We start from the raw sequence: 19,750 nt of genomic DNA, 5'->3' as shown, positions 1-19,750 counted from the left end.
AAAAGAAGACAGTTTTATTTTCTCCCATTGACCTAGCAACTTATAGATTTTTAACGTAAGATCCCTCTTCTTAGATATTACCCATATTTAGCCTTTAGTTAATTCATTAGTCACTTCCCCTTCGGATCACAAATGGTAATTAACAACTAGTGCCCCTCTTTGTAATTCTTATCAACCCTCCATTTGATCCTGATAGCGGACAATCACTGCCTGAGGAAGTTCAGGCTGAGTGTCCTGGGTGGAGGGGAGGATTGTGAGTTTGGGGAGATATATAACTGTAAAGCAGAGGACAGAGAAGAGAGAAGAGAATGGAAGAACGAGATGGGTAAGAACTTGAGAGGAACGAGCTGAGATGGGGAAGAACTAGATTGAAGAGCTAAAAGAGAGGACTAGAGGAACGAGATGGAAGATGAGGAAGAGCCAGATGGGGAAGAACAAGATGAGGAAGAGCCAGATGAGAGAGAAGGAGATGGGAGAGAAGCTGATGGGGGAAAGAACTAGATAGATGAGAACCTAGAAGGGACAGAACTAGATGAAGGAATTAAGATAGAACCTAGAGGGGACAGTAGATAAATATAGAGAGAAGTCAGGCAAGAAAGGAGTTAGACATGAGAACAGAACTGAAGCTGTGTATAAAGGATGTTATGCCAGAGGAATTAAAGCAAGTAAAATATAGAACTCAGTGTGCTGAGATTATATTTCCTGATAATAGTCCTCGCCGTCAGTAGTTCTCTCTCCTGAGCCCCTGGGATGTATAATATTAAGGCTGGTCCCTTTAATATTATACAAGATTACTATGTGATGGCAGTATTTGGAGATCAGATTTGATACAGCCCCGTATATAGTCTAGGTTGGCCTTGATTTTGAAACCCCCTGCCTCAGCATCCTAAGGCATTTACTACCATGCTTACTTACTGTGCTTACATGTGTGGGTGTACATGCTACAGCACACACGTGTGGAGGTCAAAGAACAACTTTAGGGAGTCAGTTTCCTCCTACCACGTGGATTCTAGGGATGGCACTCAGGTGTCAGGCACTCACAGATGTCTTTATCCACAGAACCATCTCACCGGCCCTTGATTTTCTTTTAATGATTAGAAAAGTACAACTAAACAATCAAATAATTTTACTTGTAAGAACAATATGTTAACCTTTACTAACAAGCACTCATAGGCCAGGCACCAGATGATTTAGCACATTTTGTCAGGTAGGTGAGGCATGGAGGATCATCTGATATCACAGGCCTATCGAGTGCTGGGCTGAGATATAAAGTCGGGGCTTAAGCACTGTGCTGGATTGCTTGCGACTTTACAGCTCAAATCCGATGAAGACAATTTCATCAAGTTAATCAGAAAGGCAAATACTGGATGTTTTTTCTCATTGGGGAACATATATTACATATAGGTACATAAGATCAAATCACACACACACACACACACACACACACACACACACACACACGGTGTGAAAGTAGAAAAGAAACCTTCTAGGAAGACAGAACGGACCATAGGAAGAGACAAGGGAGAGAAAAGATGAGTGGAAGGGTATGTAGAAGTAGGGGAGGAACATGGTCTAATTACAGCATATTCTCTGTGAAAATGTTCTTGCAGGGCTATGAGATGGTTCAGCTGGAAAGGGCGATTGCAGCACAGGCCTGGAGACCCAAGTTCAATCCCCAGAACCCATGCAAAGGTGGAAAGAGAGAACTGACTTCACAAAGCTTTCCTCTGACTGCACACAAGCACTGTGATAGTCACACCTCTGCTACCCACACGTTAGATATACAAAGACACACTGATACGCTTTTAAAAAAGAAAATGTTCTTATGAAATCATTACTTTTGTGTAATGAACATATTCCAATAAAAATTGGCTGGTTGGCTGAACATGATCGAAATACACTATGTACATGTCAGAAAGAAACCTTTTATTCTATAGCCACTGACAAAGATTGGCTGACTTACTCTCCCAGAAAGCAACAGTCCCCAAGATGGAATGCAGTGCTGTGGAAGACAGGCCATGGACAAGTACATTTCTGAGATGGCCCAGTGGATAAAAATACTTGCTGCATAAGTGTGAGGTGTTCAGATTCCCAGAATCCATGTGACAGCTTGGCAGGCGTGATGGCTACCCGTATTTCTACCCTTCAGAAGACTAGCCCAAATTGGCAAGCTCTGGGTTCAGCTAGAGATCTTGCCTCACTAAACAAAATGGAGAGTGATTGCAGAAGGTACCTAAAGTCAGCCTTGGGCCTCCACACTTATAAGCATACATGTGCATCCACACATATGTGAACATACATACGAACACCATAGACACATGCAAAAAAGTACATTTTATAATCATTTTTAATGTGATCTAAGTAAGACATAAACACATGGACAGGTGGATGTCAGACAAAATTCAATCACTATTGAGTCAGATTCTTTCTATTTTTGAAGTAGGAATAAAATAGTATGACTAATATCAAGAAAAAGGTGAGATGAGAAAAAATCTAAAAAATAATCTTCCTAATGAAACAGGGGTTTTGCCATCTATATATAATCTTCTTAATTTTTGTTTAGGTACCAATAGGGTCTTTACCTAGTTGAGATTATGGGATAAAAATACCAAGATTTTCTCTGGGAATTCATACTAAAGACCAGGAGCCAGGGCTCTGGCCTGAGACAGAGGGGGAATCTGGATTCTGTCCTCATTAACTGTGTAGTCTCGGCTGTGTTATTCAATCCGTTCTTAGAGTATGTTTCACCTGTAAAATGGGGATTTTTTTTTCCTTTCAACAGTGAAATTGTGGTGTTGTATATGGGTTTAGTGTGGTTTTCTCAGCACAGGGCTAGGCACAGACACACTGCTCAGATAATATTTTTTTTGTGACTAGATGTATGATACTTTTAAAAACAGTAGTAAAGTCTATTTTATTATGGATTCCTGACACCTAAAAAGGTCAAGTAATACCGGGCAGTGGTGGTGTATGCCTTTAATGCCAGCACTCGGAAGGCAGAGGCAGGCAGATCTCTGTGAGTTCGAGGCCAGCCTGGTCTACAGAGCAAGATCCAGGACAGGCACCAAAACTACACAGAGAAACCCTGTCTCGGAAAAGAAAAAAAAAAAAAAAAAAAAAAAAAAAAGGTCAAGTAATGAGCCAGCCAAATAATGAGCCAACCAGGTAGCTCGGTGGATAAAGGGGACTGCCACCAAGCCTGGCAATATGAATTCAATCCCCAGAACCCACATGGTAGAAGGAGGCACCTAACTCCCATAAATTGTCCTCTGACTTTGTGTGTGTGTGTGTGTGTGTGTGCGCGTGCGCATGCGCGCGCACACGTGCACGTAATAAAGTTTTTTGAAAAAGCTATGCAATTAACTTGCTTTAAAACAAATCTACCATGGCCACTTCCCAAGAGTCCAGTTAGAACTAGGATGTGCCCTGGCCTGGGTTTCTGCTGGGCACAGCTTTGTTGTTATCACTGGGCCTTCCCGACTTGACGCTTGTGCCACAGAACTGGCGATGCCCACCTCGAACCTCTGTGTTGTGATTGGCTGGAACCAGGAAAGACCCAGATGTGCATGCAGCTTTTCTCCTGGTGGCATTTGCAGTTCATTAGAGACAAAGCCTTGTCCTTTTCAGCATACAGACAGGCTCAGTCTGCATGGAGAGAGGAAGCAGCATTTTAAAATACCCCTGTTCCCCTGAGCACTGCCAGTGTGTTGGCTGTGACAGCCAGGCATGGGCTGGAGGGTTGAGTCTACCTCCCCTCTGTGCTTTTTTTTTTTATCACACTGGGTACTAGTCACCCTTGATCCCTCCCATGGCCACCCTCTGGGGTTCTTCATCCCTTTCCTCTTCCATTGCCACACTATTCTTAAGTAAAGAAGTGATTTCAGAGTGGGCATTTTACCTTGTCGCCCCTCGTCCAAGCACTTTGTGTTTTCAAAGACTGTCCAGACTCCATCCACGCCTGACCTGTTCTGCCTTGTGCCTTCCCTACTTCCCACTGGTCTTACTGATCTTGACATCCCAGGACACCTACTGTTACACTGTAACGAGAATGCAGACTGTGTGAGGACCAGGAATGGGTGAGCAGCCAAGGATGAGGACATATTGTTTACTTACATGTTTAAAATAATGCAAACAATGGGCCAAATCAAAACACCATGTCAATAGGTGTTAGAGTGTCCATAGTTTCCCCAGGGAGGGAGGTGTCCAGAAGCCCTCAACTTTCCCCTGACTATAAGTGTTCAGGTCATTCTGAAATGCACTGTAAAGCCCCCATCCCACAGGGAGCCCGACAGGTGGTTTCTGGGAGAGCTCCCTATCTCAAATCAAAGATATTCAAAGCACTCCGCTGGCAAGGAAATTGGCTCCGGTCACATCACAGTGCCTGACCACGCGTCTACCTGTATACCCTCTCAGGCGCTGCTGAAGTTGACATGTTGAAGGCATGAAAAACCATACAACACCCAGAAGCTCCTGGAGTGGAGAGTTAAGAGCTTGCTGGCCTGTCCACCCCGGAGCCGGGCATCCAGTCCCCCTGCTCTGCTCCCCCGCCCACATCAGGGTGGAAGGAGTTTATCTTCTGTCGGGATTTATGCCCATCACGCGGCCTTGGAGATGACTAGGCTGAACGTTGGGTGGCTTGAGTCCCTGCTTTTTCCATTGTGGTGTCGTCACTTTTTCCACAGCCATGCTAATTGAGGGCTCTCGGGGAGCAGGGAAGCAGCGGTTGTGTGCCTAGCCCTCTTCTGGCACGCAAACCTTGCTTTGTCGTTATCCATGGTGGGCTTCTGGCTCCTCCGTGTCTGGCAAGAGGAAGAACAAGAGTGACAGGTACATGGGAGCCCCAGGCCTCACGCCTGTACTGAGTGCTGCTTCTAACCTGTCTCCCAGTGAAATGACCCCACATATAACACGGCTCTCATTTTTCCCCTTTGAGAAAATTCTTCAAAAATGTGAGTCTTCTTTGGAGATATGGTCTTACTATGTAGCCCAAGTTGGCATCAAGCCCATAATCTTTCTGCCGGAACCTCTGAATGCTGGGGTCGATCCCAAGTTGTTTATATTTTTTATGGCCTACTTGAATATATAAATTTTGAGGAGAGTAGAAAAAAAATACATGGCTTAGACTTTATATTTATTTTATTACTTTTCTTACAAGTATCTAAAAATCTTGAGTTGAAGAGAGTATATTAATTTAGGATATTACTTTTCAGTTCTTACATTCTGTGACCTGTGAATCTATACATATGTTTTAATTTCTGGTATCACTGTCTTTATGAATGCTATTTGGGATCCTCTTCCTCAGTGTCCAAGTTGTTTGTAGTATAGCACTTTTGGGATCTGTGAATAATTCAGTTACTGGAGATTTTACAAGGTAAGTACTGATGGCCGTATAGGTGCCAGCCTGCAGTTCATTGTGAAATTTGAATTCCAACTCTATTGGGAAGCAGTGCCTTGATGAGAACTCAAGTATAAGGTGAGGAACCTTCTTTTCCGAGGGCTGTTTTTGCTCTAAATCCAGTAGTGTGGTCACAATTAGTATCTGTATGAATTGAAAATTATTTATAAATAATAGTTACATTACCTAAAATAATTAATGCAAAATGCAACAAATATATTATTAAAATGTGCAGTGCATTATTATTTATACTACAGCACATTAAGTACGTTATATATTATCAGACAATGTATATGATTATATACTATATTAAGAATATTAAGATTTTATATAGTAATTAAGTACTATGTAAATGTACTAAAATAATATAATGAAGATTCCTGGCAAAAATGTCAAACAGCCAGCTCTGGTGACACATACCTGTGGGATATACCGAAGAAGCAGAGGCAGGAGGATCTGAAGTTGGAGGCCAGGCTGGGCTCTACTGTGGGGCTGATGAGATGGAATGCTCAGTAGATAAAGTGCCTACTGGGCAAAGCTAATATCCTGAGTTCCATTCCTAGGACCCATGTAAAGGTGGAAGGAAAGAACCAACTCCAGAGGGTTGTACTCGGACCTCCACACCACAGTATTTGAGCCCACATGCCACCCCAGTTATACAACATAGTAATATTAACATGTTTACCAGTGTAGACCAGTAAAAGGAATAAAACACGAGCGCTCTATAGGTGAAGACAAGCGCTGTGGTGTCTGGATAGCATGCCAGGTGTGCTAGGCACAGGTACTCACATATGTGTTTCATGCACTTGTATCTCATGACTAATGCTAGAATATAATGTAGTGCTTTTCACTTGTATTTTGTGGGATTTTTCATGTGAAAGAAAGTTTGGTAGCCGTATATCACAATTGTAATGGCTACTTCTCTGTATATGTAGTATGGTTCCCTCTACTCCAGTTGGTAGTTTTAGGAATTGCTTCCAGTTTTCTTTCCTAAAAACAATTCCATAATATTCTGAGTTGTAGTTTAAAAAAAACCTTCTCTAATCTTATCCGAGATTATAAAGCCTGTGTTTCTTCTGTATTTCTCAACCCTTAAATATTTTATTTTTGTTAAGTGTCATAATAGGAAGTAACAGTGTTACCATCCTAATACACACAAATATACATGCATACACATTTGTTTCTTTGTTTCCTCTCTCTCTCTCTCTCTCTCTCTCTCTCTCTCTCTCTCTCTCTCTCTCTCTCTCTCTCCCTCCCTCCCTCCCTCCCTTCCTCCCTCCTTCCCTCTCTCCCTCCCCCCCCAGACAGCTTTTCCAGGCTGGCCTTGAACTGTCTGTGTAGCAGAAGGTATCTTTGAACTCCTAATCCTCTGCCTCCACCTCCTGAATGCTGGAGTTACTGGTGTGCACCATTGTGCCCCCGTTTTTTTGTACCACTTTAAATGCACAGTGCAGCGACACTCAGCACATCCACTTGGTTGTACAGCTGTCACCACTATCCACCACAGAGCTCTCATCTTCTGCACGGAAACTCTACCCATTAGATGCTGTCTTGGTTCCCCTCCTGAAATCCCCAACACTCACCATTCTTTCACCTGTAAGTTTGACCACACTAAGTCCTGCATATGAACACTGTGCCAACAAGGTTCATCCATGCAATACATGTTAGATTTTTTTCTATGGAAAATATCATTAGTAAAAATTAAAAATACAGGGCAAAACTGAAAGAATTTTTTTAGCCAACACTCTCCTGCCCACCACCTAGCTATTACCATTAACATTTACTGTGTGGTATTTTCATTGTTACCTATGTATTTATCCATTCCGCTTCACTCACCTTATTTAGGCATCTTTAAAATCAAATTCAGACACCATATATCTCCTGGAAAGAGCCCACATGCTACTAAATTTGATATTTGTGGACCTTTTTATGATTTGATGAAAATTTTATCTTATATAACAAAATGCAAAAAATCTTAAATCAAAGTTACATTTGTTCAGTTTTGAGAAATGTTCTCAAGCTAAACCGCTATGTGGCCATATTATCACCATCATTCCACAATTTCCTTCATGTCCCTTCTCCTTCCAAGTCTATCCTATTTCCATCCTCACACACACACCACGGCAAGGTAGAGTAGGGGAGCCGAAGATGGTGGGTGCCTTCTGGCTGGTGGGGAAAAGCAGTGCAGGCCACTTGCCTCTGTCTGCCGCTGCAGTCTGGTTATTTAAGCTTTGGAAGAATCTACCTCTTTATTTACACAAAATACTGTTACAGTCTTTATTTTCTTCCTCAGAGATTTGCTGGCTTTATTTGTTTGTTTAGTTTTAGTTTCCCACATGAATGTTAGAGTTAATCTTGTTATTTTGAAATACAGAAAGAACCAATTTGAGCTATTTGTTTAGGTTACAATAAACTTATACTGCCCTGTGTCACTATCAGGAATATGTTCTTAAAGAGACATTGTTACACACTGTTATTTATTCACAGACATTTCTTATGGTCATTCTTTCAAATGGATTCTTTCCTTCTTACATATTGTGAAGAAAGTGGTGGGTTTTGGTTTTCAAAGTATTTGAAATTGACTTCATATTTTTCTATCCAATTGAGTTTTTTCTCTTGTGCATACTAAATAGTTTTTCTGTGTGTATTGTCTTGTTTTTCATATGTATATCATAGTTGTAGTTTTATACATACATGTACACATACACATATGCGCACCCCCCCCCCACAGGTATCTGTATACATGTTGAAGCCTGAAGTTGAAGTCAGATGTCGTCCTTGACTGCTTTCCATTTTCTTTGTTGAGAAGGGTCTCTTGCTGAACCCAGAGCTTGTCAGTTCTGTCTAGTCTGTCTAGCTAGCTTGCTCTAGGAGCCCCTGTCTCTGCCTCCCAGACGTTGGGATTGTAGGTTAGTTCTGGGGATCTAAATTCTAATCCTTATACTTGGGCAGCTTGAATTCGCCAAACCATCTCCTCAGCCCTGTTATATTGATTCACTAAGCCAGCCCTGTTTCATATTTTTATTTCCAGTTTTTATGCATCTCATTTTCTCTCTTGTCTAGCTACATATATAGCTGCATTCTTCTTATCTCTGGGACTAGGCTATGTGGTGATAGCAAGAGTGGGGCTTCTTATCTGTGTTTATTAAGATGCTGTATGTGTACATGTACATACATACACATGGAAAAGAATATGTGTTTTGTGTAAAGGGATATAGTACCATGTAAAGGATATATGTGTGCCATTGTCTATATGTATTCATGTTTATTGTGTGCTTTTATACTTCATAATAGATATTTAAGGAATTTCTCAATGACTCCTATTTTGTTTGATTTTTTATATGAAAACTAGGGTTGCAGTTTGTAAAATATCCCTTTTGCTTCTATGGGATCAGTATGATTTTTCCCCTATGATAATAACTATGAGCAAACGATTAGATTTCCTAGCATTTCAACATCACTGACTTTCCAGAGTGAGCTTTAGTCACATGGTGTACTAGTGTTTTAGTGCACTGTTGCAGTCTTTTGATTAATGTTTTATTTAGAAGTTTTGTATTGACCTTCTTAAGTGAGATCTGTCTATAGCGTTTACTGTGCATGAAATACCTATTAGATTTTGTTATTAATGCAATAACCACCTAAAATAAATTAGACATTCCTTTTTTCTTTTTCATAGTCTAGTAAAGCATAAAAATCATTGAACTATCTGCTTTTGGAATATATATATATATATATTATGGGAAACTGTGGGGCTTGATGCTTTTTTTTTTTTTTTAACTTTCTCCTTTCCCTAAGAATTGAAATACTTATATATTTTTATTTTTCCTAAGGAATAGTTGGGAAATTATGTTTTTCCAGACAATTGTCTATTGCACTCTGATTTTAAAATTGATCATGCAGAGTCCTTTAATTAATTAAGTTCCCGAGGCTTCCGTTAATTTTGTTTAATGTTTAAGCAGGTTGGGATTGAGCTACCTTCCCAAGTGTGGGCCAGAGAACCAATGAATTATTTCTCCTTGTCATCCCATGGTTCTGGTGCCAGACTGTGACTCCTTTTACATGCCAGTGTCCTCACTGGATAACGCCCAAGTTCCATGATGTCTGCGGCCACCATTGGCCCCTGATAGCAGCTGTAGTAGCCGCTCACAGAATTCGTAGAGATAGAGGGAAAGGTGACATGGAGTTCTGTGCAGCCATAAAAATTTGGGGTGGTGGGGATGGAAAGGGACAGGGTCTCACCATGTAGCCTAGTCTGCTTGTGGGATTTGTGGTCCTCCTGCCTCAGCCTCGGTAGTGCTGGGGTTACAAGCACGTGTCACATGCCAGTTTAACAGCCTTAAATACCGTGTTCAATCTGTTTCTTTACTTCATCTCGTCTCTGTGTACAGCTCTACCCTTTTTCTTGTCCAGTATCATCTTCCCCACTATTCAAACTGCTTATGAGGAGTTCTCCAGGGTGTTCTGTTAGTCTGACTGCTTTTCTGGCAGTAGATAGCCTATGAATTCTTTCCAGAATTAAACAGGAGACCCATCCATAGTGGTGTTCGGGGACATTGAAATTTGAATTTCACACATTTGACAATATTTGTCTGCCTTTGTTGAGTTGTTTTTAAATTCCAGCAATTTGTATGGATGGGAAAGAACAGAGAGGTGAGGAAGGGACTCTTTTGACTTCATCTGGAACATTCTCAGCTTAACACAAAGCATTGCTGACTCTCATTAGCTCACTATCTGTCTTCCTAGGGGAGGAGATCACAGTACTCTCAACTCACTGACTGTGGAGGAGGCTGCACTCTGCCATCCTGGCCCTTCTCATTGTCTGTCCATTCAGATTACCGTTCCCTCCTATCAGTGCCCAACCATGGCTTTGAGCAGAGAGTGCATATCCTTGCTTCCTGAGCTCAGCCAAGAATAACCACACGGCTCTAAAGAGCACTCCATATATGCATGCATACATTATATATGTATGCATTATACAGTAACTGGAAATTCTTCTGGAAAATATCACCTTTCATTAACTTTCCAATAAACAACATCAGCATTTTATGTCATTGAATTTTTTTACTTCTACTTTTATACGATAGAGTTTTTTTTTTTTAAATCATTATAAACATCAATATATTTTGCTGAGCAAGAGGAAGTTTGCAGCCAGCTTTGGACAGTATTGTTTGCCCCCTCATATGATAGATATAAAGGCTGTCATTGACATCTGGGCTAACTGAGCCCCCTTATTTTCCTGTCTGTACCTGGGCATTTTTGTATTGAGTGATTTTACTTTTTCTTCCCAGCAACCTGAGCCCTTTACCAGGGACTTTGCTTCCTTGATGTTTTTAGTTGCCTGACATTAGTGGCTCACTGTAGGAACTTAAGAAGTGCTGTGGAAAAGATAACCCCACAAAAGACTGCTGGCAATGGCCGAGAGACAGCTGGGACTGACCTATTCTGGTGATGGGATGGCTGAACACCCTAATAGCTGTGCCAGAAACCCCATTCAAGGACTGAGGAATCTGGATGCAGACATCCACGGCTAGGCCCTGGGTGGAGCGCCGGGAGACTAATTAGCGAGAAAGAGGAGGGTTTATATGAGCGAGAATTGTTGAAACCAAGGTTGGATAAAGCACAGGGACAAATAGTCAAACAAATGGAAACACAAGAACTATGAACCAAAGGCTGAGGGGCCCCCAACTGGATCAGGCCCTCTGAGTACCAGGTCCTGTGCCCACTGCATGAGATGGCTGTTTGAAACCTGGGACTTATGCAGGGACACTTGGCTCAATCTGGGAGGAGGGGACTGGACCTGCCTGGACTGAGTCTATCAGGTCAATCTCAGTCCTCAGGGGAGACCCTGCTCTGGAGGAAGTGGGAATGGGGGGTAGGCTGGGGGGAAGGGAAGGGGGGCAGGAAGGGGGAGAACTAGGGAATCTGTGGCTGTTATGTAGAACTGAATAGTATTGTAAAATAAAAAAAAAAGTGCTGTGGAGGAATTGATAGAAGGATCCTAAAGATGTAGGGAACTAGAATACAGGAAAGCAAGGTGCTTCGACTACACTTCTACTTCGTTTTTTGGCCTCTGTGGAGTAAGGCACTGACTTGTCTGGTCATCTATCTCTTCCCTATAACAGGATGATATCAATGCCTATCCTTCTTACCTATGAGTTCACCCAAAATGGTGACGGACACAAAAGCACTTTGGACAATATACCAAACTGCATGGGAGTGATGGCTTACTGTTCTAGTGCAAGAATGAATAGTGAGGGTCCAATGCATGCATAGCTATACAAATAGACTTCTAACTTCCCTCACATCTCTAAAAAGGATTTATTTATGTTTATTTTATGTGTATGAGTATCTGCATATGTACTGTGTGTGTGCCTCATTCACTCAGAGCCAGAAAAGGGTGCCAAATCTGCTGGTACTGGGAACTGAACTAGGTCCTCTGCAAGAGCAGCAAGTGCTCTTAACTGCTGAGCTGTATCTCCAGCTTCTTCCTTTAGATCTTTATAGTGGGCTAGATATCATAGAGAAAATCATCTTACAGGTTCCTAGAATGAATGATAAATCATGCTAATCATTTTTTCTAAATGCAGAACTGGGTTTCCATGAAATTAATAAATTCTCTTGGGGGACTAAAGATGTGTGTGTGTGTGTGTGTGTGTGTGTGTGTGTGTGTGTGTGTTTGTGTAAGTCTGTAGGTGCATGTCTCTGTGTGTAGATGTCTGTGTATGTTTGTGTGAGTATGTCTATGTATTTGTGTGTGTCTCTGTGTGTGCACCTGTGTCTCTGTATACCCTGCTGATCTTCATAAGCAGGTTTTTAGCATTACTAGGTTTTGTCTAGAGGGCAAAAGACAATGCTTTCATCTTGAGTTAACTGGGGATATGGAACTGAAGCCCCTGCATGAAAGTGAGCCGGCTCCCCCACTCTAGCCCCTCACCCCCACCCTCCATAAAGAAAACTGTTACCTTGCATTTGGGAGGCACAAACAGTTGGAAAGTGCTAATTTTTTTGCTTATCAGCTTTAGAATTAAAAGCAATAATAACCTTTTTGTTTGGGTTTGGGCGGTAGAAATGAAATTTTTTTTAAGACTATGTGTGCAGGTCTGTCTTGCTTTGTTTGAGGTTCTGATTTACTTTAACAGAAAGATTTGGAGCACTTGCCTTGGTCTTCAAGCAGAGGAAATGGGAATGTCTCCAGAGAGATGGAAACTCAGCCCAACTCACATCATTCTCAGATAAAGCCTTGATGAAACGAACACACACACTCTTCCCCCAGTGTCTCCAGGAGCTTAGATCTAGAAAATTTCTTAGATAATATTCTAGTTCCATTTCTGTTGCTATGAGAAAATACTCTATCAAAAACCAACTTAGGAGAGAAGGGGTTTGTTTTTAGCTCATGTTGACAGGCTTTAGACTATAATAAGCAGAGAAATCAGGGCAGAAAGAGGTCGAAAGAGCTGGTCCCATCACATCTAAGTCAAAAGAAGAGAGACATGAATGTATTCATATTCACTCACTTACTTGTGCAGAGCTGGATTTTGACACACACAGTTCAGAAATAGCCTAGGGAATGGTGCCACCTATAGTGAGCTGGGTCTTCCTAAAGCCCCAAAGACATGTCTAAAAGCCTACCCACTGTAGACAGACCATCACTGAAACTCTCTTCCCAGGTAATCCTAGCTTGTGTCAAGTTAACAACTAAAGCTAACTATCACACACTAAAATTTCATATGCTCAAGTCCCATATACAAAAATGATAGTAAATCCTCTCATATATTCAAGTCACTTCTGGACAACTTATCATAGGTAATACAATACAAATGCTCTGTGACTAGTGGCTATGCTGTATTGTTTAGAGAATGGTGTCAGGAAAATACTCTGAATATGTTCACGGTAGGTACAATATATATTTTTAAATATTCAAACCTACCATTGGTTGAACCTATGGGCATGGAGGACCAACTGGATTTCTGTTATCTTTCTTTGGATGAGTTGGCACATCAACGGATGACATTATTGTTCACACAGATGATCTAAAGGGGGTTATTGTAAGAATTGTCAAAGGAACATTTGAAAATGAAGAGGCCTATGTAGTGCCAAATATGATTTTCTTCTTAACCAAGTTATACCATCTCACATAGTGTTTTAATAGGAGAGTGCTTTTGTTTCCTTATCTCAGTCAGTGTTCCATTGCTGTGAAAAGACACCATGACTAAGGCAACTCTTATAAAAGAAAAGCATGTCATTGGGGCTTGCTACAGTTCAGAAGTTTAGTCCATCGTCATTATGGTGGGAAGCATGGTGTCATGCAGGCAGACATAACGCTGAAGAAGTAACTTGAGAATTCTACAATTGGATCTGCAAGACGGCAGGAAGACAGGAAGAGCACTGGTACTTTCTTGGGTTTTTAAACAACAAAGCCCACCCCAAGTGACACACTTTCTCCAAAAAGGCCACACCTACCCTACAAGGCCACACTTACTCCCACAAATCCACATCTAATGCCTCTTACTAAACATTTAAATATATGAGCCTATGGAAGCCATTCTTATTCAAACCACCCCATTCTCTTCCCTGGTCCCCCTATACTTGTAACCATATTATAATTCAAGAATACATTCAATCCAACTTCAAATGTCCCCATGGTCGATAACAGTGTCAACACTGTTTCGAAGTCCAAAGTATCTGAAACTCAGGGCAATCTCTTAACCATAATCCCCTGTAAAATCAAAATAAAAAAGCAGATCACATACTTCCAACATACAATGGCACAGAATATACATTACCATCCCAAAAGGGAGGAAAGGAATCATAATGAGGAAATACTGTATCAAAGCCAGACTGAAAACTAGCTGGACAAACTGCAAATTCAGCATCTCCATGTCTAATGTCAAAGCACTCTTCAGATCTGCAACTCCTTTCAGGCTTGTCGACTGCCACACACTTCTCTTTCTTGGGCTGGTTCCACACCTGGTCTGCAGCTCTCCTTGGCAGGTATCCCATGACTCTGGTATCTCCAACGTTTTGGGGTCTCCATGACAATCCAGGCTTCACCTTCACAGCTTCACATAGAGATCTCTCTAGGCCTCCATGCAGTGACATCCTTCACACACATTTGACCCAGCAGTTTTTCTTAGCTGCACAGAGAGAGAGAGATTCCATAACCCCTTTCTTATATCCTTGATTCTAAAGCCAGAACCATGTGGCTGAAGCTGCCAAGTTCTTCTCCTTGCTGGGACTGGAACATGGTCCCCTCATTCAAATACATTTTCATCAGATTTCTATTTTCAATAATTTTCTTCATTGTCTAAGCTTGGCTCTCCTGAAACTCACTCTGTAGACCAGGCTGGCCTTGAACTCAGAGATCTGCCTGCCTCTGAGCACTGAGTGCTGAGATTAAAGGTGTTTGCTACCACAATCAGTCCTAAACTTTTCTTCAAGTCCTTTTCACAAGTTGGAAGCTTAGCTTGGTGGGGTCTCACCACTCCCTTTATTTCATTTAGGATCAGGCTTTTTTCTTTAAACATTTTATATCCCTGAGCGCTAGAGTTAGCTTTATTAAACTTTCTGTTGCCCCTTTTCTTCTCAAACTGTACATTTTGTATTTTCCCTTTCTAAGCTTATTCCTTTTTATTATAGATCTGTATAAGAGGCACTACTAATAACCACATGACAGAGTTAACATTAGGCTGTTTTGAAATCTCCTCAGCCAATGCCATTTATACAAAACTCGTCAATTTAGCCTCAGGCAGACTTTTCAGACAAAGGTGGAAAGCAGCCACATTCTTCACCAAAATATCACCAGATCAGTCTCTTGGCCACACACTAAAATTCTTTCCCTCTGAAACTTCTTGTGCTGGGGTCCAACAGTTCAAATCACTCTTAGCACTACTCTCTTCCATACATCTAGTAGAATGGCCCTTTAACCAACACTTGAAATGTCCAATCAGTTTTCTAGTCCTAAGTCCCAAAGTGTTTCATATTCCTCCAAACAAAGCATGGTACTTCAGTCCCTGGTACCAACTTCTGCCTTAGTCAATGTTCTATTACTGTGAAAAGACACCATGACCAAGGCAACTCTTCTAAAAGCATTTCATTGGGGCTTATTTACAGTTCAGAGGTTTAGTCCATGGCCATTATGATAGGAAGCATGGCAGCATGCAGGTAGATGCCACGGTGTAGAAATAGCTGAGAGTTCTACATCTAGATTGCAGGCAGCAAGAAGACATGGAGAACACTGGGGCTTTCTTGGGATTTTGAAACCCCCAATGACATACTTCTTCCAACAATTTCATACCTCCTGATGCTTCTCTCCAAGAATTCAAACATGTGAGCCTATGGGCACCATTCTTATTCAAGCCATGTTAGTCAAGAAAAATCAAGTTACTTCAAGGAGTCCCTTGTGTTCCATGGGCATATGGAACACACATGGGCATAAAGAATCTACAGAGTCTTCCATTTTACAAAATAAATAACAGCTGTAGAAATTAATCATTAGCATGCCATAATCAACAGTGCTATTTTATTTATTGCTTGTTGTGTGGAAGGTGTTTTCTAGAGGCTTCATCTTTAGCCCTTGTGACAACCTTTTGAAGAAGAGAGTCGCATCAAAATCTCCCTGTGAAAGGAAAAGCACAGAGATCATGAACTCAGGCCCACCTCCTCTTCTGGAGAACCCAAGACACAGACTCAGAACTCCCTTTCTCACCACAGGAAAGAGGCACATGGAGGATATGGTAAATTGTAAAGAGTCTCATGCTGGGGGTGGTAACCTGGGCAATCTTTAAATTATTGTTCATGTTATTTTTCTTTTTTAACCTTGGTATATTGGGGGAGGGGATAAAAAAAGGAATCCTCTATTTTTTCTGTCAGTCTTTCCTCTCTCCCTAGTACCTAACACTGAGTGGTACTAAGTAAGAATAATTACTGCTTGCATTGTTGAACTAAAGAGAGCATGATCAGTAAGATTTTGGCAGCACCATGCTCTAGTGTCAGGGTGTAAGAGGTCAGAAAATGGGATCTCACTGAATCCCAGAGTAGGTTCTGGTTAATTGGGAAAGGGCAAATTGAAGCAATGCTTTTTTAAATTTAGAGAAGAGTGTGATTGGTACAACCTTTATACTTCCATGCTTCAGGTCCTCTTTAGTGGTTAAAATGGCAATGATTTTAGTGTCATGAATATTTTACATTTATGATTGGTTTCTCCCTTCCCAGTGTCTTAAAGCTGGAAACACACCTAACAGACTCTCACTGCTCAGGAGCCAGTATTGATTATTTCTTAAGAGAGAAAGTGGTGGGTAGACTTATTTGCCATGGTCTTAGAGTCCACAAAAGGCCTGGGGATTTTTAGAAACTTTATGAACTAAAAGTCCACAGAAGAGAAGGGTGGAAACAAACGATGCTTTAAAGCCACATAGCCAGCCAGGAAGCATGGGAGTGAGGTCTGTTGGTTTGCAATCTGTCTCCCACACTTTGGATTTTCAAACAAAGTCTATGTATTCATTTAGAGGTCTTATAGTAACAATAGTGAAATATTGTCAGAAACTTGAGTGATCACCATGGGTGTATTTGATGATCTTACAGACAAAAGTCATGAGGCTGGGATGTTACCAAGATTGTGCCTCGAGGGGGGGTATTCTCAATAGTCCTAGATAGATTATGCCTTGATCTTCGGTTTCGGGGCAGGGTGAGGCAGGATGTGCCTCCTTGTGAACTCTTTAAACTCCTCTTAACATCTTTTGTGTGTGTGGTCTGTGTGTATATATGTGGTGTGTGTGTGTGTGTGTGTGTGTGTGTGTGTGATATGTGTGTGTATTCATGTGCATGTGTTAAGAGTAGGTTATTTCATTACCCCACTTTCTCCAACAAAGAGCTCATCTGGAAAAAATAAGCAGAAAACCATTAGAATTAATTGACAACATACTAGCATTGACTTAACAGAAACTCACTGAATTTTCCATTCAAACAACAAAGAATATACATTCTACTCATGGAAACATCTCTAAAATACACCACATCCTTGGATGAAAAATGAATCCCAACAAAGTTAGAAATATTGAAATAGCTAAGTGTGTCCTATCTGATCACAATGCAATAAAACTTAAAACACACAGCTGGCAAATCTAGTAAGTGCACAGACTAATAGAGATTACAGAACCGATCAAAGAAGAAACCAAGGAAGAAATGAAAGTTTCCTAGAATAAAGTGAAGTAATTGAAAGGAAAATACAACAAAATTTCTGGGACATTAAAGGCAGTCCCACAAGGGAAATATATAGCTTTAAGTGACATACTGAAAATCAGAAAGAGCTCAAACAAACTACTTAATGATGTGCGGTTGGTTTGAATCATTAATAATAAACATCGAATCACCAATAATGTGTCAGTGTTGCATTAAGGAAAGAAATCAAAGCACTTCATCTCAGTGTTGTTTAGCCAAAAGTAGGGTCCATTATGACTCTTCCATACCTGTCTCTCATCAATAACCTCCACTCTCCTCTAGTATCCTCTGTTTTCCCTTTCCCCCTCCCTCCCCCGTCTGTGATAGTCTGGAAGGCTTTTTAAAAAAAAACCCACTGATGAGACTGTTTGTTTCGGAGGCCTTTGATTTAATGAGGTCTTGAATCCAGCCTCTTACCCGTTCTAGCTTTAGACTTTCTTTTTGTATATACCCACATGGCCCATTAAAGCCATTCCCAGACTACCAGGGACAGCTCTTGAGAAATGCCTGTTTCAGTGTTTGCTTATCTCTCTGGATTGATCATTTCTCATTGATCCTTATCTCTAGGCATTCTTTTTATTCTCATGTCAACTCAGGTAAGTCTAAGATTTAAAGAATGCTTTATTGACATTTTGGGTGTTCTATACCAGGAGTCATTTTCAGCTACCAAGTCTGTCAAACTACTGATACCTAATTGCAGCACAGACTGGCTCTCACTCTTGGTAATAAATAAATTTATTAGAGTACACAATATTTTGGGGAACACAATACCACCACATTTCCTCTCTTTTTGTCTAAAATTAAAAAAGCTTATAACTAATACAAGAAAAACTATCTTCAATTTCCTATTATTCCAGTCTGTAGTCATGTGGAATTTATAGCTGGTTGTAGAATGCAGACATATACCAGTATATACAACAAACTGATGCAGGTAAACTACAGAGCAATTATTAATGGAAACTGAAATGGGAGGGCCAGGAGAGTCTTAGAACTGACTACTTGAGTTGAGATTTGAAAAGAAAAAGTAGAGGGAGGTGAGCTAAAAAGTATGAAGGTGTGAAACAGGACGCTGAAGACTCCATGCCCAAAGTCACTTGAGTATCCCACTGTCTAGCGCAAATCCCAGTCTTGTCTTGGGGTTTTCTAGATTCCAGGCCAATAGCTTGGTCTGTCAGTCAGCAGTAGTCTAGTTCTACAGACCTTGTCCTCATGTCCCAGATATAGTCAGTCTGTATAAAGCCAGCTCTTGACTGTACTCATTTCCAATTCATGTGCCTTACTGGGGTTACCCATATTCTGGGGTTAGAGTTCTTCTACATCCTTATTGGGTCTACTGGGCATGTTGCACAGTCTAGTTATCCTGCCCTTCCTCAATTCCCTACCAGGCATTTTACCAATTACTCTTCATAATCTTCTTTCATTTTCTGCTCTCAAATACTCTGTGAAGGAGACTAGGCTTGGGCTTCAGTGGGTTGGTACAAAGATCTAGGATGAATTTCCCTTCAGCCCCCATGAAGGGTACCTTGCTCCCCAAAGGTCCCAGTGATGCTGGCTGTGAGGAACATGAGTGGACAGACTCAAGAGAGGGAGTGATATGGGTTCTATGTTCACTGCCCATCATATTGGAACCCTAAGGGATTCTAGAAGAAAGAAAATTGTAGTTCTAGTCTTCTTGGAAAAGAAAAGAAAAACAAAAATATTGAGGTGGCTCCCAGATATGTGCCTCCTGTATAGAACTCTCTTCTGAGTTTGGATCTATATGTTCATTTTTTGTTTAGTATTTATATTTAGTAATTTCAGGAGAATCTCAGAAGTGCAGCTTTCATCTTTTCTCTCAAATTATGTTACTCTTTCTCTTGTCCTGGTGAAGGCCACTGTGATCTTTTAGATACCCAGGCTAGGAACCAGAATAGAAGTCTGGTCTTGTTTCTCTTAAAGTCCTACCCTGTCCATTTTTGTTCCTTCTTCAATGACCACTCCCGTAACCCACTTCCTCACCACTACTCATTCGGCTGATGCTTCTTTCTCCCTGGAGCTAACCCAGTTTCTAGAACAAGCCAGAGTGAGCACACCAAAACCTCAGTGCTCAAAGTGGCATCTGTGGGCCAGCACATTGGTACCTTGTGAGAGTTCATTAAA

This window comes from Peromyscus leucopus, chromosome 3, assembly GCF_004664715.2.
Source record: "Peromyscus leucopus breed LL Stock chromosome 3, UCI_PerLeu_2.1, whole genome shotgun sequence".
Taxonomy (NCBI): Eukaryota; Metazoa; Chordata; class Mammalia; order Rodentia; family Cricetidae; genus Peromyscus; species Peromyscus leucopus.
Note: the sequence above shows the minus strand (reverse complement) of the source record.